Source organism: Equus quagga, chromosome 14 (genome assembly GCF_021613505.1).
Source record: "Equus quagga isolate Etosha38 chromosome 14, UCLA_HA_Equagga_1.0, whole genome shotgun sequence".
Classification (NCBI taxonomy): Eukaryota; Metazoa; Chordata; class Mammalia; order Perissodactyla; family Equidae; genus Equus; species Equus quagga.
In genome coordinates, this window is record NC_060280.1 from 37,772,632 (window position 1) to 37,791,404 (window position 18,773).

The 18,773-nt window shown below is 38.4% G+C and overlaps 1 protein-coding gene and 1 non-coding gene across 3 annotated transcripts in view; both read right to left on the reverse strand.

Moving 5' to 3' along the window:
• Window positions 1–18,773, reverse strand: part of DLG2 (discs large MAGUK scaffold protein 2) — a 1,814,300-nt gene that overhangs the window by 1,007,019 nt on the left and 788,508 nt on the right. The window lies entirely within an intron of this gene.
• On the reverse strand, window positions 7,959–8,083 carry LOC124225949 (U6atac minor spliceosomal RNA). Its single transcript, XR_006885164.1, has one exon. It is a non-coding gene; the product is annotated as a U6atac minor spliceosomal RNA (small nuclear RNA).

The window sequence follows — 18,773 nt, forward strand, 5'->3', positions numbered from 1 at the left end:
GAAAAGAATTACTGGAAATGAGGACCTCTACTGAATCTTTTGGTTTTGAGGTCAGCTGACCTAGAAAAAGAAGAATGCCCCCTTTTAGAGTAGAGTGAAGTTCTCTGAAAAGCAAGAGTAGGGATACCCTGGAGGAACATTTATATTAGTAAGGTAATAACTTCAGCCTGAAGTCAGATTTAAGTCTCAAGTGCTCCCACCACTACTAAGTGAATCGTGTCTAATGGTGGAGACAGACCATCTAAGCAAATTTCAGATCATTCTTCTAACCCAGTTAAGCATCCTTGAAGGTAAATGTTGACATTATTTAATCACTGATGTTTCAGGCTTTGTGGCTTAGGCTTTTTCCTTAATGTTTTTAGATGCTACCAGAAATCCAGTCATGTTTTAAAGTTCCTTCCAGCTCAGAAAAAGCAATACTCTCAAATTTACACCTCTCTCAGTTTTACTGCAGGTGAGTTCCTGTCTGTGTAATAAAGGTCTTTCTTGATCCACAAATAAGAGAACAGACTAAATGTACACTTTCTTCATAAATCAGTAACAATGGAATAATTCTGAGCAATTCCACAGCTTTTCACTCTTGGGCAAGCTCCTGAATCTCACATAGGACTCTGCTCTTGAGATGGAAAGAAAAAGGGCTGGCTACACAGAATCCAAATAACATAACATTTATGATATACGTACATTAACAGTGTAGCCATTTAAAAACAGTCTGGGGTTATTTAACAATAATCATTCTGAACTCATTCCAATCAGTTCTCCATACTGCAGCTTGAATAATTTTTCTAAAATGCATAATTGACTGAATTACTTCCCTGTTCGAAATCCTTCAATAGGTCATCTTTGTTTTTAGAACAAAATTCAGGGTCCTTGGCACTGTATACAAAGCTTTCTTTTGATTTGGCCCTAACCTATCTCTCCCAAAAACATCTGCAACTCTTCCCTTTTCCCCCAGATCACTTATTTTACCACGACGACTCTGTGCCTTTTTCAATCTTGTTCCCTCCGTCCCAGGATATTCTTCCACTTCCCGCCTACCACTACCCCCTGCTACATACTTTTTCTTGACCTAAATGTCTCCTACTCATCCATTAAGGATCAACTCATCCATTAAGTACTCCAGGAAACATTCCTTGCCCACCTCTTTCTCTCTCCCCAGATATCAACAGGGGCCTGTCCCCTGGTCTCCCACAACATTGTATAAAAGTTTATTACAGAATTTTTTTCACCCTGTATTGTAATTATCTGTTAAGACATAAGTTCCTTAAAGATAGGATCTGTTTTGTACTCTTCATTATATATTTATACAGAGTCTGTTACTTAGTAAATGCTCAATACATTTTCATTATTGTTGAATGATGATGGATGGATGGATGGATGGATAGAAGGATGGATGGTTTGTTATGGACCAGGATTGCTTACTAGAAACCTACAACTTTTGGGCCATCTTTAGGATGCAGGGGTTGAGTAAATAACACACACGCACTGGCCTCTTCTCAATTTTGGGAGTCCTAGTGAATTTGGACTAAGTGGGATAACAAAGACAACTCTAAATGGGGAAAAAGAAAACCATAAAAAGCAAGTCACCACAAGGCAGCTTGCTGCTTCACCTCAATAACTGAAGTACATAGTGGAGAGCCAGGGTCATTGGCACGTTTAGTCGTAGTCACTTAAAAAAACATAAATATATAGATGATAGATAGATAGATAGAGCAAAAACACTCTGCACAACTGCCCAGTTTGCACTTAAGATATCTGCAGCTTAAGAATTAAAATGCTTATGAAGAGTATATCAGGAGACTTGTGTCAGAAACCTGGGTTTGGGACCTAGCTTTGCTTCTAGTCAGCTGTATGTCCCTGGATCAGCCACTTCATCTCCTTAATTCTCAGTCTCTTCCTCTCAGAGGATCTCTGATGCCCTTTCTCTTTCAAAAATCTCATCCATTTGTTTGCTGACACCTGACATACAGAGCACCTGACATACAGAAAGTTTGCAAAAATATGTGTCAAATGAATGGCGTTCTCCTTCCCGGGCTGCTTTTTGGGTTTTGCGGTGTGAGCCACAAGCTAAGATAGCACACTTGAAGGTTATGTCCCACAAGCATTAAGAGTTTCAGCAGCACCCATTCTGCTCTCAGTCTGCTTACATACGTCCTTTAATGAAACAGAGTGTAAAATGGAGAAATACTGAACAATCTCAAAACCAACAGGAAAATGGAGAGGTGACAGAGGAGGATTATGGGAACAATCCAGAGGCTCACAAGAAGGGCACAATAATTCAAGAGGCAATTGGAGGAGAAGATATGAACTGGGGCCTCTACACAGAGCAAGCAGTTGATCCTTTCAAGAAAACAAAGCTTTAGTCGTCTTAAGAAGTTCTTCAGAAAAAAGAAAAAGAAAAAACTTTTCTCCAGTTCTTCCCAGGCAGCAGAAATTAGAGACAGAAGATCAGCATATTCAGCCTCAAAACCCACAACCTGGATGCAGCCCATGTAATGAAGACTACTGGGCAGCTGTTGGCAGGAGGCCCAATGCTACCTTTCTGATGAGGTCTTTGCTGCAAGGCCTTCTCTGTTCCTCATCCACCCTCTTTGGGGCCAATAGTGATGCCCTTTGCCACTTTTGGACTTTAAGCTGAAAACTCCACATCCATTGTGATCTTAATTTCTTGCTTAGCAAATTGTTATAGAGGAATGTGAAAAACATACAGGCAGACACGGAAAACTGAAGCATTTAAAACTTTGAGCACCTTGCTCATAATTAATACCTAATACATATTTGTTAGTTAAATGGATGATTTGAATTATAAATATATAATTACAGACTATTTCCTCTTCCTTCCTTCCAAGTAGATGTCTCTTTTTTTGTTTAGACGTCATTATTTTGTTTACAATATTAACTCTGAAGATAAAAACAAAGCACTCCAAGCATTATACCAAGTATTCTCATGCATTATGTCACTTAATTCCTTCAAGAACTCTGTTATCTTCTTCATTTTACAGATGAGAAAACAGAAGCTGAGAAGTGAGGGTTAACTAACTGTCCCCAAGACCACATACTGAGAAAGTGGTAGAACCAGGATTTGAAGTCAGGTCTATCGGCATCTAACATCTGTCCTCTTAGCCACAACACTATACCATCAAGTTTTTCTTCATATGTGAGAATGTGTACAAAGACAGTTAGCAATAAATAGTTTCTTCCTTAACTAAAGGGTAAATGAGAAGCAGTGAAAAGCCAGTGACAAAACGAAGGAATCTGTACTTCGTCGTGATTGCAGAGAACCTAACGGACACTTTAACCTTGGGCTAAAGGGATGGGTGGAACTATGTTGGCATTCGCTGAATGACTAAGTGGGTTGCATGTGTCACTGTATGTGTGTGAAAATCAAAGGTTCAGATACACCTTTTGAGCCTTTTGAGAAAGTAACACAGAATGATCGCAACCACTAGGATTAGTAAAATTGTACTCCGAATCACATCCTAGACATGTATGCACATATACACACTCTTACATCCACATACCTATACTTGACAACCTCTTTTTTATGTCCAAACTTCTAGAAGTCTATTTTCTCTTTGAGACTGATAGCAGTATTGATTATGCCCACATCATGGAATTCATCATAAACTCTGGAAGTTTCTATAAAAAAGTATGCTACTTCATTTTGCTTAGTAATATCTGCAGTACCCCTCACATTCTAATGCCTGGAATTCATATTCTGCATACACAAGCTTAAGAAGTGTTGAACAATAGCATAACTATGACATTCAAGTTGAGAAAATTAGGTTTAAATTCTGATTCTGCTACCTATCAGCTGTGCATCCACAGTTATTTAAACCCTAGAAATCTGGGTTTCCATCTCTGTGAACTGTGGAGAATAACACCTACCTTGCAGAATTGTTGTGATATTTAGAGATAATGTTTGTAAGATTCTTATTGTTAGTTCTGGGTACAAAGTAGGCTTTCAAAAAAAAATCACAGTTTTTATTATTCTAGGCAGAGGAAACAACATTTTTCTGCTCTGGAATGTCTTTTCTGTACTTTAGCATCTGACACACTTATTATGTAAGTCTAAATTCAAAATGTCACATCATTTATTCATACAATTAACATTTATTAAGAAACTACTCTATGTCATTTACTATATCAAGGTGCTGCGAGAAGAAATTAAAAACATAGTTCCTAATCTCAAAGGGTGCCTACTTGAATGGAAAGATTAACAGAAGAGTGTTAAGTGATCAAATGGAGAGAGCTCCAGGGGGCTTTGAAGACCAGAGGACAGCCCACAAGGGGAATTAGAGAACCCACCTGGAGAAAGTTACAAAGAGCTTCCCTTACAAAGATTACAAAGGAGGCTATGAAGAGTCTCCAAAATCCCCAGGCTAAGATCACTTTTTCTTGTGAACCTAACATGTGGTTTACATCTCTATCATAGCACGGTTCATTGTTTAATTACATGGCTCTGCTGCTAGACAGTGAGCAACATGAGCGCATGGCCATGACTTTGACTAAGATGAATTTTCAGTATCCCCCCACAGGGTCTAACACAGAGAAGGGGCTTGATAAATGCCCATAGGAGCTGAAGTAAATTCACATGGACTTCTGAAAGGACAGGTGATTAAATAGCATGAAAAACTAAAACCCAACATTGCAAGGGCGGAGGTAAGGCCAGTTACTTGGGATCTAAGGGAGACAACAGGCAGAGAAAGATTACTTCATCTATTCTTGTTAAGGGAAGTTGAGATTCAGAACAAAGAAATGCCGAAGGCAAAAGAGTCAGACACTACTCTCCAGACACCTCACCTCTCTTTGCAGCCTATGATTTTACTCTGCTTTAGATCTGAGGTCCATGGCCCAAGATCATTTTTAGTGTGGAGCTTTTGGGTTGCAATGTAGTCTCTTCAAAATAGGGCACCCCTGACACAAGTAAGAGATATAAATTCGATTCATGTAGGATTTCTCAGCAAAACTCTGAGTTTTTGTGAAGTTTAGAAAAAGTTAAAACTTCAAGACATGCCAATATGAAGCTCTTTCAGCCTCTGGTAATGACATCACTGGTTTTCTTAACTACATTACATTCTGTCTGGTTTCTCAACCTTGTGTTTGCCTTAAAGAGCTGGATTGGAAATCTCTTTGCCTAGATGGCTGATTTCATCTTTGATTTAGCAGCTTTAACTTCCACTTTCATTTTGGTTCAATATTAGATGTGCTTGTTCAATCCATTGTCTTGAAATCTTGCTGGATTACAAATAAGCAATTTCAACAAGAGTAATAAAAATGGACAGAACATAATGAAGAACCTCAGTTGTGACCTTTGTTTAACTTCCCACATGGTCCAAATGTGTCCTTGGTCCCAGTTGAAAGGTGAGAAAGAAGTATAAGTAGATAACTTTCACTAAAATTCAGTTGTTAATAGCAGCAGTAACAGGATGGGAGGCACAAACAGAATCAGCATTTAGTGTGTATCTGCTATGTGCCAGGCACTATCCCACGGCAACTTGACAAACTAAGTATCACCCTCATTTTTGCAAGGGAAGAAGTTCAGACTCAAAGAAGTTAAGATGAGCAATCACTTAAGGTCAAAAGCAGCAAAATGATAGAGCAAGCTAGCATAGGAACCCCTTAGGGGTCCTATAATAAAGTCCATACTTTATTCATTGTAAAATTTAGCTTAAATTAAATCAGAGAACTATAGTATAAACTAGAAGGGACAGAGGAAACCAAATATTTCAGACTCCATAATATATCACAACATAGAACTTCTTTTATTATCTTGAGAAATAATTAAATTTGTTTTCATGTTTGGGCATGCATGCATACGTGTGTGTGTGTGCGTGTGTGTGTGTGTCCAGCAACTTAGAGTTTCTGATCACTATACCGTTGGTATTGCAATAATGGAATTCCAAGACAAAATCTGATGCCTTCATTAACTTGGTTGGGTATTATCACCAGCATATTTATATCGCAATACTGAAGATAACTTGAGGATTTCCATTACTACTTCAGGGATATTCAACCTGAGGACCACTGATAAAATCTGAGACTACCCGGTGGCATCTCAGATCACACCTGCATGAATATAATCAGCTTTAGGTCTTTAACCTTTTTTGAATTTTTAATTTAGTTATTCTATCACGCATGATACAAGTTTCTTCTTATTAGTTTGATCTTTCTCCTTTAATAAATCACTATGGTAATGACTGCGTCCCAGACCCTAGCATTTGGAAAAAGTTGCAGATTTTTAAGACTTTATTCTAATATAATCTAAGAAGGAGTTTCAATTTTGGAAATTGTTCAACTAGCCATAATTTTTGTTTCATTGGTTTTCCTTGGACTGAACATATTTTTTCAGTTTTTTGAAAATGACAATACAACTGTAGCATGTTCCGGATATCTGTTTCTGGCTAAAAAGCAACCTGCTGATTATGTTTATCTTATAAAACCAAAGAATCATTAAGGCTTCTATAAAGAAATCATAAACAAATAATAACGGTTGTTAAATTATAACATGACAGTTTTAATATTTATTATAAAGGTTTGCTTGACCTCAATGGTTTTAAATTGTACGTGGAAGCATCTGACCAATTAATTCCAGGACACCGACGAAGTCATAGGGCTAATTACTGACACTAAAACCCAGTGCTCCTGGACTTCTAGGCTAATGTTTGTCTGCTCCTCAGGGCTGCAAATGGGCCCTTGGTTGCTCAATGCCAGTGCCTCTCCCCAGAGCCAGACTTGCATCCTGAGCTCTCTTTCATCCAAATACATTCAATTCCTTCCTGTACTCAGCGAATCTCTCTCTGTCAGGGGTGTCATCACACTTCCTCCCTGGGTTTCCTCTTCCTTCCAGCCAGGGAGTGGAGTCTCCTCATCATCCACTATTCTATTACTCTCCTGAAGACAAGCCTATGAGCTCTTTTAATTCTAAGAGTGTTCCTTGTGATGACTTTCCTTTATGGGAAAACAGGTGGGGGACCAAAATAACAAACAGGCTGAAATGGCAGAGCTGTTTGAGGTCTTAAGAGTCGCAGTCTATGGCCTCTTTTCCTTGAGACCATACTAGTGTAGTGGTTAAGAGCACAGACCTAGAGTCCAGCCTGCCTGGATATGAACCCCAAATTCTGCCTTTCAGCTGCCCATTCTTCAGCAAATTATCCAGCCTCTCTGTGCCTCAGCTTCACCATATGTAAAATGAAGATAACAATAGTACCTTTTTTTAAGGGTTATATTGAGGATGAAATAAGTTAATTCACATATTTAGAATAGTGCCATACTCATAGTAAGCACTCAATAAGTATTAGCTATTATTAGCTACTATTGATTCCTCTCTGAGATGCCCTTCTCAGTCGCCCTTCACTTTGATCTTTGGAGGTGGGCTTCTGAATCCATCCTTAAACCAACTCAAAGCCTAAAGATGAAAAAGCTGCACATTTCTGGGTGGGAGTCAGCCAGTCTGGAGTGCTCCAGACTTGGTATACCTCTGCACACTAGCCTGGCCTTGACTTATCCCTTGTGGGTGCTTCTTCAGTGAGGCAGCATATTTTAAAAGGCTCTAGGGCCAGACTGCCTGGGTGGAAACTCTGGATCCATTCTCCTTCTTCCCAGCTGGATGACCTTGAGCAAGAGCTAAATCTCGCTATGCATAATAATAGCACCTAACTCATAGAGTTGTTATGAGGATTAAATTAGTTCAATATGTGTAAAGTTCTTAGAACATTACTTGCAAATAATAAAGTCTATATAAGAGGTGGTTAAATAAACACCATTTCCAATTAGGAGAAGTAGAGATGTCAATTTTTGTCAAAGAATGAAATTGTATGTGTGTGGGTGGGTTAAGAAAGACTGATTTCTTCTCAGGGCTTTTTTTTTCCTTCTTATATCCTTTTCCCTTTTATTCCAGTGCCATTATTCTTATTCTCACACATGTGTGTGACCACAGAAATTTTTGCTTTTGATCCTAAAAATGATGCTTAGATGCCACAAAGTAGGTGGCAATACCTTAACCATGGGTGTGTTGTCAGGCCCAAGGTCTTCATCCATCCTTGTCAGGGGAGAGCTAACCTTCTCTCCTTTTGTACAATATGCCTTTCTAGGCTTTTAGAGGAACATGAACTACTAAAATTTACTCCTAAATTACTACTAAACTTCCTTCAATGAATTTCAAATTAACAGTAGTCACATTCACTCAAGCAATTAATGTGGCAAAGTCCGAAAAAATAATTCTTATAATAAACTAAACCCAACACCTACAACCTTGTATATAAAACATTTTTCCTACTTAAATTGCATAGGAATAAATTTATATGGAGTATAAATCAAGTCAAAATAAGTGTTTCAATGTAATGAGAACGTTTATAAGATGATAAGAGATGTACTTTAAGTAAATTTCTGAAATCATCCATAGATTCAAAAAATTTCCGGGGCCGGCTCTGACGCTGAGTGGTTAAGTTCGCGCGCTCCGCTCTGGCGGCCCAGGGTTCGGATCCTGGGCGCGGACAATGGCACCGCTCGTCAGGCCATGTTGGGGCAGCGTCCCACATCCCACAACTAGAAAGACCTGCAACTAAGATATACAACTGTGTACAGGGGGTTTTGGGGAGATAAAGCAGGAAAAAGAAAAGAAAAGATTGGCAACAGTTGTGAGCCCAGGTGCCAACCTCTAAAAAAAAAAAAAAATTTCCTATTGAGTACCTACTATGTACTAAACAGTGTGTTATGTGCTGGATGAACAACAGGCGGACAATAGAGAATATTTGCCCTTCTGTTGCTGACATTCAAGAGATCATGCAGATAGGAATGAAGAACGATAGTGTCCCTCGACAATAAAGCAGGAGAGAGGACACATGCCTGCCTGCTGTGCCACCTGCAATACACGACTGGACCTCACCGGTCCCCTACTCTACATAGAGAATTTTACCTCCCTGGTTGGAAGGAGGGAGAGGGAGAGACTCAATGCTTTTCTTTTTCAAACATAATGTACATTGAATTACTGGTAAATGCATGCAACTTTGTAACAGCCCTGAGAAATGATACAAAGAAAAGAAAGGACAAAGTCAAGAAGGCCCAGAGAGCACCAGGAGATTGATTTAGCTATTTTGAAAGAATCAAAAGAATTGACCTGCATGAAGAAGAGTACTTAAAATAATGCTACAGTTTTTTTTTTTCTCCAAGAAGATAGTCTAACCTGGTGGTTAAACAGAGTGAAATATCCTGCATTCTAAACTTAATTCCACTCTACTCAATCTCTGGCCACAGCTAAATCGATTTCTTTTCCATCTCCACATATACATCTGTTAACACATTTTCAGGTAGATTCTCTGAGCATCTCTGGGTATGCAGCTGGCACTTCTGAGGCTGTGCATTACTTGAGGGCCAGGATGGGAGGTGGCTAGACTGCAGAAGCAGTCTTTTCCAGCAGGCCTGCTCAGGAATTGGGTCCTTTTAGTAAGTTCACTGAAGCTGTAACTTTCTAAAGGAAACCTCTCCAGACCAAAAAACAACAAATGCGGCTTCCGTAACTTCTTTCCTTAGAAACAGAAAAAGTAGTTATAATCATTACAGAAGGAGTTTAAGCATAAGATGTAGAGCTCATTATCTGGCTTTCTACTTCCCAGGTGTGTTACCTTAATTTCCTCACCTGCAATGCTAAGGGACCAAATAGATTTCACTTGCAGGAAAAAATCATAAGGCAGGTTAGTGAAATCACATTGTACAATAAAAAATGTTTTATATAATTATTATTCCCTCAAATCTGGAAGAGTGTTTCTCTGAATGTGCAAGAACCTTTCTCTTATAAAGTAGGGGTCTCAAATATACTTTGAGAACCAATTTATAGCACTGGTCACTTTGGTTTTTTTGTTTGTTGTTAGGTCAAGACTTCTCTGTAGAAGAATTGGCTTACAGGGTTCTCAACTTTTCCTTCACCACTTGGCACAACAGCAAAAACACCTTAGAGTCAATGGGCATAGATGGCTGCTTATAAGGGAATGCCAACTGTTCCTTAAATATGACAAGAATAAGAATGATAAGAGCAACCAGGTACTAAAGCCCTACGAGGCATTGTGCTGGGTAGTGTTATGTGTTACCTCTAATTCTTATAACAGCCCATAGAAATGTTGCTAATCATTCCCATTTTATAAGTGAGCAAATAAGCTCAAAGGGTCCGTATCTTGCCCAGAGATATCCAGCTAGCAAATGGTAGACTGGGAATTTAAACCCAAATCTACCTGTTTCTAAAGGTTGAGTGTTTGCTTCCTGACTAACTGGCCTACTATGAGTATCGGTGCAGTTATATTGAGACTCAGATAACAATTCCTGAGTTTTCCTGGGAGCCAGAGGTGTTTCTAGAAGGCCCATCTGCACACTCTAAGTCTATCCTATTGCTTTACCAAGAATGAGACTCAACCTGATTCAGAAGAAAGAGAGCTTCATATTCACGTGAGCATCTCCCAGGGTGAAAGAGGTTCCTTCACCTCCTCCAGCAATAAGAGACTACCTTTATTTCCCTGTCTGGCAAAGTTTTCTTTCAGAGGAATGTCTTGAAAATGTAGGGTGAAAAAGCACAAAAAAAAAAATATGTAAGATGTCTTATGGGAATGAAGTAATTTTTTAAATAGACCAAGAAAACAAAATGGAGAGAGTAGAAAAAAAAATCATTTTTCCAGGTACAAAGCAATGAGGGTAATGTGGGTACCTGAGAAAGATGTAAGTAAAGGAGGACATTTGGATCACTAATCCAAAGGCCTTCCTCATACGTTGCCACTGCTTTGAGACATGTAACTTCTCTTGAATTTGGAACCTGCAGTGCCAAGGAAACACATAGCTTTCATTTATAGGAAAATCATACTGCAGCAAATTCTTGATTATCTGTACCCCTACAGAGTTGCATTAAGGGAGTTAATACCCTAGCATGGAAAGTTTTTACCTACCAGCTTCAAAACCATGAGCTTACTCTCCAGACACTTCTACTTTCAAACTGGATAAAGAGGAAGCAGTCAGGAATAAGAAAGAGGGAAGTGGCTCTGCAAGCAAACAGGCTTAGTTCACATCCTTGATCCCCTAGTAGCAGCTATCTGTTTTTGGGCAAACTTTTGAACTTCTCTAAACTGCAAAATACGATCTATAAAATGGTGGTTATAATACCTACCTCTTGGTGTTTTTCTAAGGGTTAAATGAAATAATATATGTAAAATAGCTCTCAAAACCTGAGTTGGGCCTAAATGAAGATTAGTGATTTTTTCCCAAGGCCTTAGGAGTAGATTGCATCCCTTCTTCTGAGAGTTTGAGAAGGATTCCCATCTTACACAAATGTAAGTCTGAAAGTGAATATCCAGAATTATCTTTAGTAACGTCTTTGCATAAAATGGTGAGTGTCATAGGTGAATGTTTCTCATACTTTATTTTATGAGTTGCATGTGCTCCCGTGGGAGCATTTCCACCACTGAGATGGACATAGGAAATCCGGGTTCCAGCATTCAGTCCAACTCAGTGAAGAACACATGATATGACAAATTGCCATATTTCTTCTACAAAGACAATGGTGTGAGACAGCTTCCTGAAAATTTCAAGAAAACTGTCAGCTTTGAAATCTCTAAAGCTTTGGGTTTTTTTAAAAATCATTTTTTGTTTTTTTGTTTTCTGTGGAGAACAAAGCAGTGGTCCTTAAAAATCCCCAGGATTCTCTAAGCATCACAGGCTTGCAGTGGTTAGCAAGAACCTATGTGGCTTCAGATACTCTATGCACATAGTAAATGGGAAAAAATAAGCCCTTCCCCATAAAAACCAGGTTCTTTAAATGCAAATGACTCAGTATAGATCATTTGACACTACAGGGTCCAACCACCTCTGTGGCTGTAAATGGAAAAGGGGACTTGTCAAAAGCATTTGAACCAAGCACAAATAAAGGGTGCCAGTTTAAAGAAGTTGGCGATTAAGACAGTGTCCGTGGGTAAGCAAAGAAAGCAGCTTCTTGACAACTTCTTTGGATCTTAATTCTTTGGAGTTTACTTGACATCTTTGTCAGGACCAGGCAGGGGGCCAGAACAACTTCTGCAGACTTCTCATCACCCAGGAGACAGACACAGCATAAATCACTTGGATGCTTCAGTCTGACAGAAACAACCAAAATCCAATGCTTTATAATATATAAACCAGTATCCAGGAAACCAGTGGCCTGGAAGGTCAATTTTAGTTTAAAATCAACAAATAAACAAAAACCTCAGAGCACAGGATTTTATATTAAAAAAAAAGGAAAAACCAAAAATAAATCTATTAGTCAATCCCTGCTGAGTACTATATACAGAGGGTTTCGTTTAATTAAAATCATCAGACCTTTACTAAATGTATCTGTAATAAGCACTATGCTAGGCTCTGAGATTCAAAACATCTGGCAGATATCTAACGAGAAGGCATCTTTTCTTCACGTATTAGTAGAACAAGTCATAACTAAGGTAATCTCTGTCATTGAGGGGCTCATAATATACATCTTTGCGTGTGACCTGTGTGTGTAGGTACTGAGAGACAGAATGATACAGATCAATATTAAACAAACAAGTTAATAAATTCTAGAGATACTTATAGCCCTGGTGGTCTAGTGGTTGAGATTTGGAGCTCTCACAGCCACGGCCTGGGTTTCATTTCCTGGTCAGGGAACCGCACCACCCATCTGTTGGTTGTCATGCTGTGGTGGCTGTGAGTTGTTGTGATGCTGAAAGCTATGCCACTGGTATTTCAAATACCACAGGGTCACCCATGATGGACAGGTTTCAGTAGAGCTTCCAGGCTAAGACAGACTAGGAGGAAGGACCTGACCACCCACTTCTGAAAAAATTGGCCATGAAAACCCTATGAATAGCAGTGGAGCATTGTCTGATACAGCGCTGGAAGATGAGAGGATGGAGCAAAATGACCAGGCAGGGTTCCATTCTGCTGTGCAAAGGGTCACTAGGAGTCAGAATTGACTCCACAGCACTACAACAACAAAGATACATTTATAATGTATCCTATTATTAATACATAATTTATATCTACTATACATAACACATGTAATAAATATTTATATATTAATAGCATAAAAAGAGCTATAAAAGCACAAAGAAAGCAGCAATTAGTTCTGCCTGAATGAATTGAGAAAGGCTTCAAATAGGAAGTACATTTTAACTATAGCTGGAAAGGTAAGTACAATTTTGCCAATTGAAGAAGTAGCAGAAGAGAATGCTTGAGTCAGAACAATTCTTTGTACATATGTACATAAACGATGACAATGATGCCTCCTCTAGATCTACAGCTACAATCATCACCAAATTAATATTTCTTATGAAATAGGTAATAATACATATTTGGCTGTAATTTACTCAAGGAAATATATGAAACACAGACGAGCATTAATCAAATCCCAAGCATGCCAAACTACAATTATTCTTATCCAGGCATTTGCAATAGATCAGTGGCATAGAAATGTTTTGAAAACTAAGTTTGATAGTAAAAATTTTGTCCTGTGTAAAGAGAACATTTCCAAGACTAACATCATTCATCTATTCATCCATTGTTGTATTATTTCATTTAAAAACAACTTGACTAAACACCTACAGGATATCAAACAGCCATTTGATCATACTCTCCTTGAGAACCTATTATGTGCTCCTTAAATTGTCTTAGATGACTTGCAGGTGAGAGCTCACATCTGGTCTGTGACACAAACAAATAAACAACATAATTTAGTACAATAATCTCTGTTGTAGAGGTGTGAACAGTATTTGGGGCACAAAAAGTTCCAACCACTAGACTTGCTAGCATTTTATTGCCCAAATCAGGTGTGAGTATATAGTGAAATGATCTCCATGTGTGGTCAGTAGTACATGTACCTTTGCACCTTTCTAGTTGTATGGACATTAACTTATATTAATAATATATACCATTTATTGGGCCTCTACTATATTATAGTTACGGTGCTTAGTGCTTGACATACATTGCTTCATCCTCACAAAAATTCCATAAAGTAGGATTTATTAGTGCCTTACAGATGAAGAAAATGAGGCCCAGAAAGTTGAGGAAATGTACCCCAGGTGACAGAGCTGGTAGGGATAGGAAGTAGATTGTGAACAAGATCTTACTGTTGCCAAAACCTGTGTTCTTCTACTTCGGTTACCTACTTGGCCCTTTCGACTATAACCACCTTGAGAATAGAGGCCACATAGAATGATATGCATGTTAGAACTGAAAGAGAACTTAGAGATGGATTATTCACACTCTTCACTTCAAAGAGGAAGAAACAGGCTGGTTCGGTTACCTTCCTTATCAGGGCCCTATTTTCCTATCCGTACAAAGGGCATACGTATTCAAGAGTGTTCGTGCCATAGGTGAGTGGATTCAGAATAAATGCCAGTTCTTCCCAGTCTAAAACAGAGGCCCAAGGAGATAAAATGCACAGGAGGAATTGAAATCCCAGGGCAAGACTCTAGTTTCTTGACTTCCATTTTATTTTGTTTCATTTCTCTCTCTATTATACCACACCACCTCACTTCTGGGTAATTATGATTTCCCATGAATAAATTATTATATTTTCTAAAGCAATCAAAGTTAATAAAATGCAAATTTTTACAAAAAGACACTTAGGGTTTTCTTTGATATCTCCTCCTATGATTCAGGCTTGGAACAACACAATTTATATAAGCTTTGCATCTGGACCATTTTTCTTTGCGAGTTTTCTTCTTTGTTTTCTTCCCTGAATCTTGAGTACTGCCATGTATTCCAGAGTTCCACAAACCTTTGAGCTCAGGAATCTGACTGTTAAGGATTCTCTGACGAAAGAAACATATTCTGCTAATTCCCTAGTAACAGGTTATTTATAGAGTATCACAATGTACAAATATCCCACATTCAAAAGAGGTTATAATAAAACATCAAAATGAATTGTGATACTCAACAGAAAATATTCATTTTTGATAATGGTACCAACAAAACATCCTATAGAATAAAGCCTTAAGAGGTAGACATTAGAAGTGAAGGAGAAAGGCAGTGTAATGAATAGGATGGTGAGAACTTCACGTATTAAATAAAGAAACCCAAGGGTGTGAATTCAGTGTGTTGATGAATTAGGTGCTAATGCATAAAGCCACTCACAGTGGCTGTGATTTGTTGAGTTAGTCAGTGTTTTGTATTATGTTTTAAAACAGGGAAATCAAGGTGCTGCTTTTTTAAGAGGGAAGTTATACAAAGTATTCTCCTCTTTATTTGATAGGTTGCCACAGCTAGCCTGCAGCAAAATATTGAGTAGGTACAGACCTCGTCTTTGGCCCTTTTGGTGTTGGAGTTCCTCTGAGACAGCCTGCAGCATGGCCTCAAAGACATGTTCTATGCCTGAAACTCTGCTTCTAAGGCTTCAAGAGAAAATCACAGAGCCACACAGGTCTGGTGCTTCCATAAATCTATGATCTCCAACTCAGACCTGCGCTGAAAGCTGCTCAGAAATCCTAGGGAGTGGCTCTAGGAAGCTCCCCTTTCCCATTTTCCTTCAGAGACTATCCCAACCTCCACCACATTCCTTGAGTTCCTAACATCTCCTCTTTCCCACAGGGAGCAAATAGGAGGTATTAAGAAGAAAACTTCTTAGTTTCCAGTTGATTCTATTTGGGGGCTCTAGATGTGTGTATTCTAGTAGCTTCTATCCAAAACTAATATACCCCTGAGCTGAGAGTCCCATTCATCCTCTCTCACCTTCTCAGCAATCTCATTCTTTAAATACACCTCTTTCGTCTATTTTAACTTTTCCCTCTCTGCTCCAAAAGTCTGCCTACACTTGCTCAATGCACTCCACACCTCTCACTCCCTCCTTCTCCCACTGCAACTGGGCTATCCCTCATTAGTGCACTGAAAGCACCTGGTAGACATGGCCAATGACTTCCTAATTACCAAACGCAAAAGAACCTTCTCTCTCTCTCTTGTTGTAGGTATTGGGGATGTGGGAGTTCTGGCGCCAGACTGGACATTTTAATTACTGAATTGAGACTATTATTGAGAAACTGGACATTTTTAATTACTGTATTGAGACCATATTAGAGTTAAAATGTTCAGAGAAACATGGGCTAAATGAAGTGTTCATCCAAAGCAAAGGATAGTAGGAGAGGCACAGAGAAATTAAGAAACCTCCCACTATTCTATGACTAGTAAGTAGCAGATCTGGGCTTTGAAGCCAGGAAGCTAGGCTCCTGCTTGCTTAATCTCTCACTATACTGCTATTCGTAGTCTTCTGTATTTTCATTTTCTTTTTTTAATAATGTGCTTCAGAGGCTTTTTCCATAAGTACATACTGATCTCAGTGTTTAAAAGTTACATTATATTCTATTGTGTAGATATACTATAATGTATTTAATCAGTCACATATTGATAGGCATTTAAGTTGTTTTCAGTTTTTGCTATAACAAAAAATGGTGCAATAAAGTTTCTTATAGATATAAGTTTTGTGCTCTTGTGGAAGCATATTTTCATCATAAGTTCCTAGAAATGGAATTACTCAAAGGGTCCACGTTCTATGAAAAGTGATGGATACTATCAAAATATCCTCCAAAAAGGTTGTACCAATCTGTCCAAAAGTAAACATGATCTCACTTGACCTTTCTGAGCTATTTGACTTTGTTGACTTCTTCCTCCTTCTCAATGCCTTCCTTTTCACAGTACCATTTCCTTCCAGTTGAGCCTCTGCCCCTCTGGCTGCTGTTTCTCAGTCTTCTTGAGGGCATCCTCTTCCGCCATCCTCTTCTTAAATGCCAGGTATTCCCAGGACTCAGTCCTTTTCTCTTCGTCTATAGCTTCTCCCCAAGTAATTACATCCATACCTATTGTTTCAATTATGAACTTTATGTGCTGACGTTGTCTAGTAAACCTAGCCTAGACTTATCTTCTTGGTTCTGGATCTTCATATCCCACAGCTTTCTAAAATATCTTCCCTTAAACATTTCATAGACAATTTGATTTCAAATATCAAAAGCTGATTTCATCACCTTCTTCTTCGAACCTGTTCTGTCTCCTGTTTTGCCTGTGACAGTGAAAGCCACAATGATCAAACTAATTTCCTAAGACAGAGGCCTGTGAATTATTCTAGATTTCCTCCCTTAGCCCACACATCCAATCAATAAACAATCATTGTTGAATCTATTTATTGAATAACTCTTACATATCTCCCATTCCTCTGTCATTATCTCTTATTGGACTATTATAAATATCAAGAAACAGAAAGAAAGAAATACACAAACACAAAAATGTCTTATTTGGGTTTGAATTAAACCCATGATTCACTTTGGAAAGAAGTGACAGGTTTACAATATTTACTCTTCCAGGAACACAGGATATTTCCTCATTTATTGTTGTGATTCTTACTAATGTTTTATCTCTTGTTTCATAATCATCTGGCCATCACTCTTCTAGGCTAACCCACCCTTTTCCTGTCTTCCCTCTAAAACTTTCCTGCCATATATTAATCCAGTCTCTGCTCATATATTTACAAGGATATTCTTGATCTCCCAATGTATTTCCTCCACCTTCCAATAATTACGACTACTACATTGTTACTGGCATTACAACCTATATATTTGTACTCATGACTCTTTGGGGTCTTAAGACATATGAAAAATTTAGAGGCTGGATGGGCAGTTTCCAGCTTTGGTGGTGCCTTCCAGGATTCTGGGAACAAAGTTATAGATGTCTTCAGTCCAGCTCACAGGATTATTTTTCCCACAGTTTATATAAGTCACCAAAACCCTTTTTACCACTAAAAAAACTATCAATGCCTTATCAGTTACAGTTTCCATCACATCAATACAAGAACCTATATGTCATACTCTCTTATCTAATACCAACAGCTCTATCTGATTTCAGATTCCAATCACCTGTGACCATCTCAAATAGTGTGAGATTTACCAGGAGATAAAAGAGGAGTGACCTTTGCCCTCAGATTGGCTTTGGAAGTTTCCACTTTTGTCTTTTAGCACACAACATCTTTCTATGAGCACTGAAAGGTTTTCTGCATCTGGGCTTTACTGAACGTCTTGGCATAAAGGCTGTCACTTGAGTTCTCCCTCCTTAACAGAGTTAATGCATCCAGAATTACACAAATACTGGATTACAACAGGAAAAAGTGGCAGTTTTCTAAGAAAAAATAGATACAGTTAACTTCTGTGGTTCTTTTCAACAGATATGCCAATAAAAATAATAATCATTTTTTAGTACTTACCAAATATAAAGGACCAAATATAGGCATCATTTCATTTAAACATTTTAACTACCCTATATTTATTATTATTAGCTCCATTTTACAGGTGAGGAAGCTGAACCTTAAGAGCTTAAGTGACTCACCCAATGTCACAGTTATCAAGTGGAAGAACCTGGCTATAAACCCAGGCAGCCTGAATTCAGAGAGAGTATGATTTACAAGATAGTACAGAAAAATGATGAGCTATAAAAGAATCCAAAATTAGATTTTCAATAACCAAAGCTGAAACGACTCCAGACCTGAAACATGTAAGAGGAATAACTAAAGGATTTTTCTAAAAGTTCTACCTTATATTAAATTGAAACGAGTCCCTTGGTAACTTCCACTATCCACTTGCAATCTCTGGAATCAACAGAACAAGTCAGTTATTTGAAGGCAGGAATTAGTCTCTTTATTCCCACATCCACCAATGGTTCTACTATCACCTCACCATTTTCTCTCCTTTAGGTAAACACAATCACTTCCTTAGACGGTCTTTTCCATGACCAGCCTGACTGTCTTCACTTGG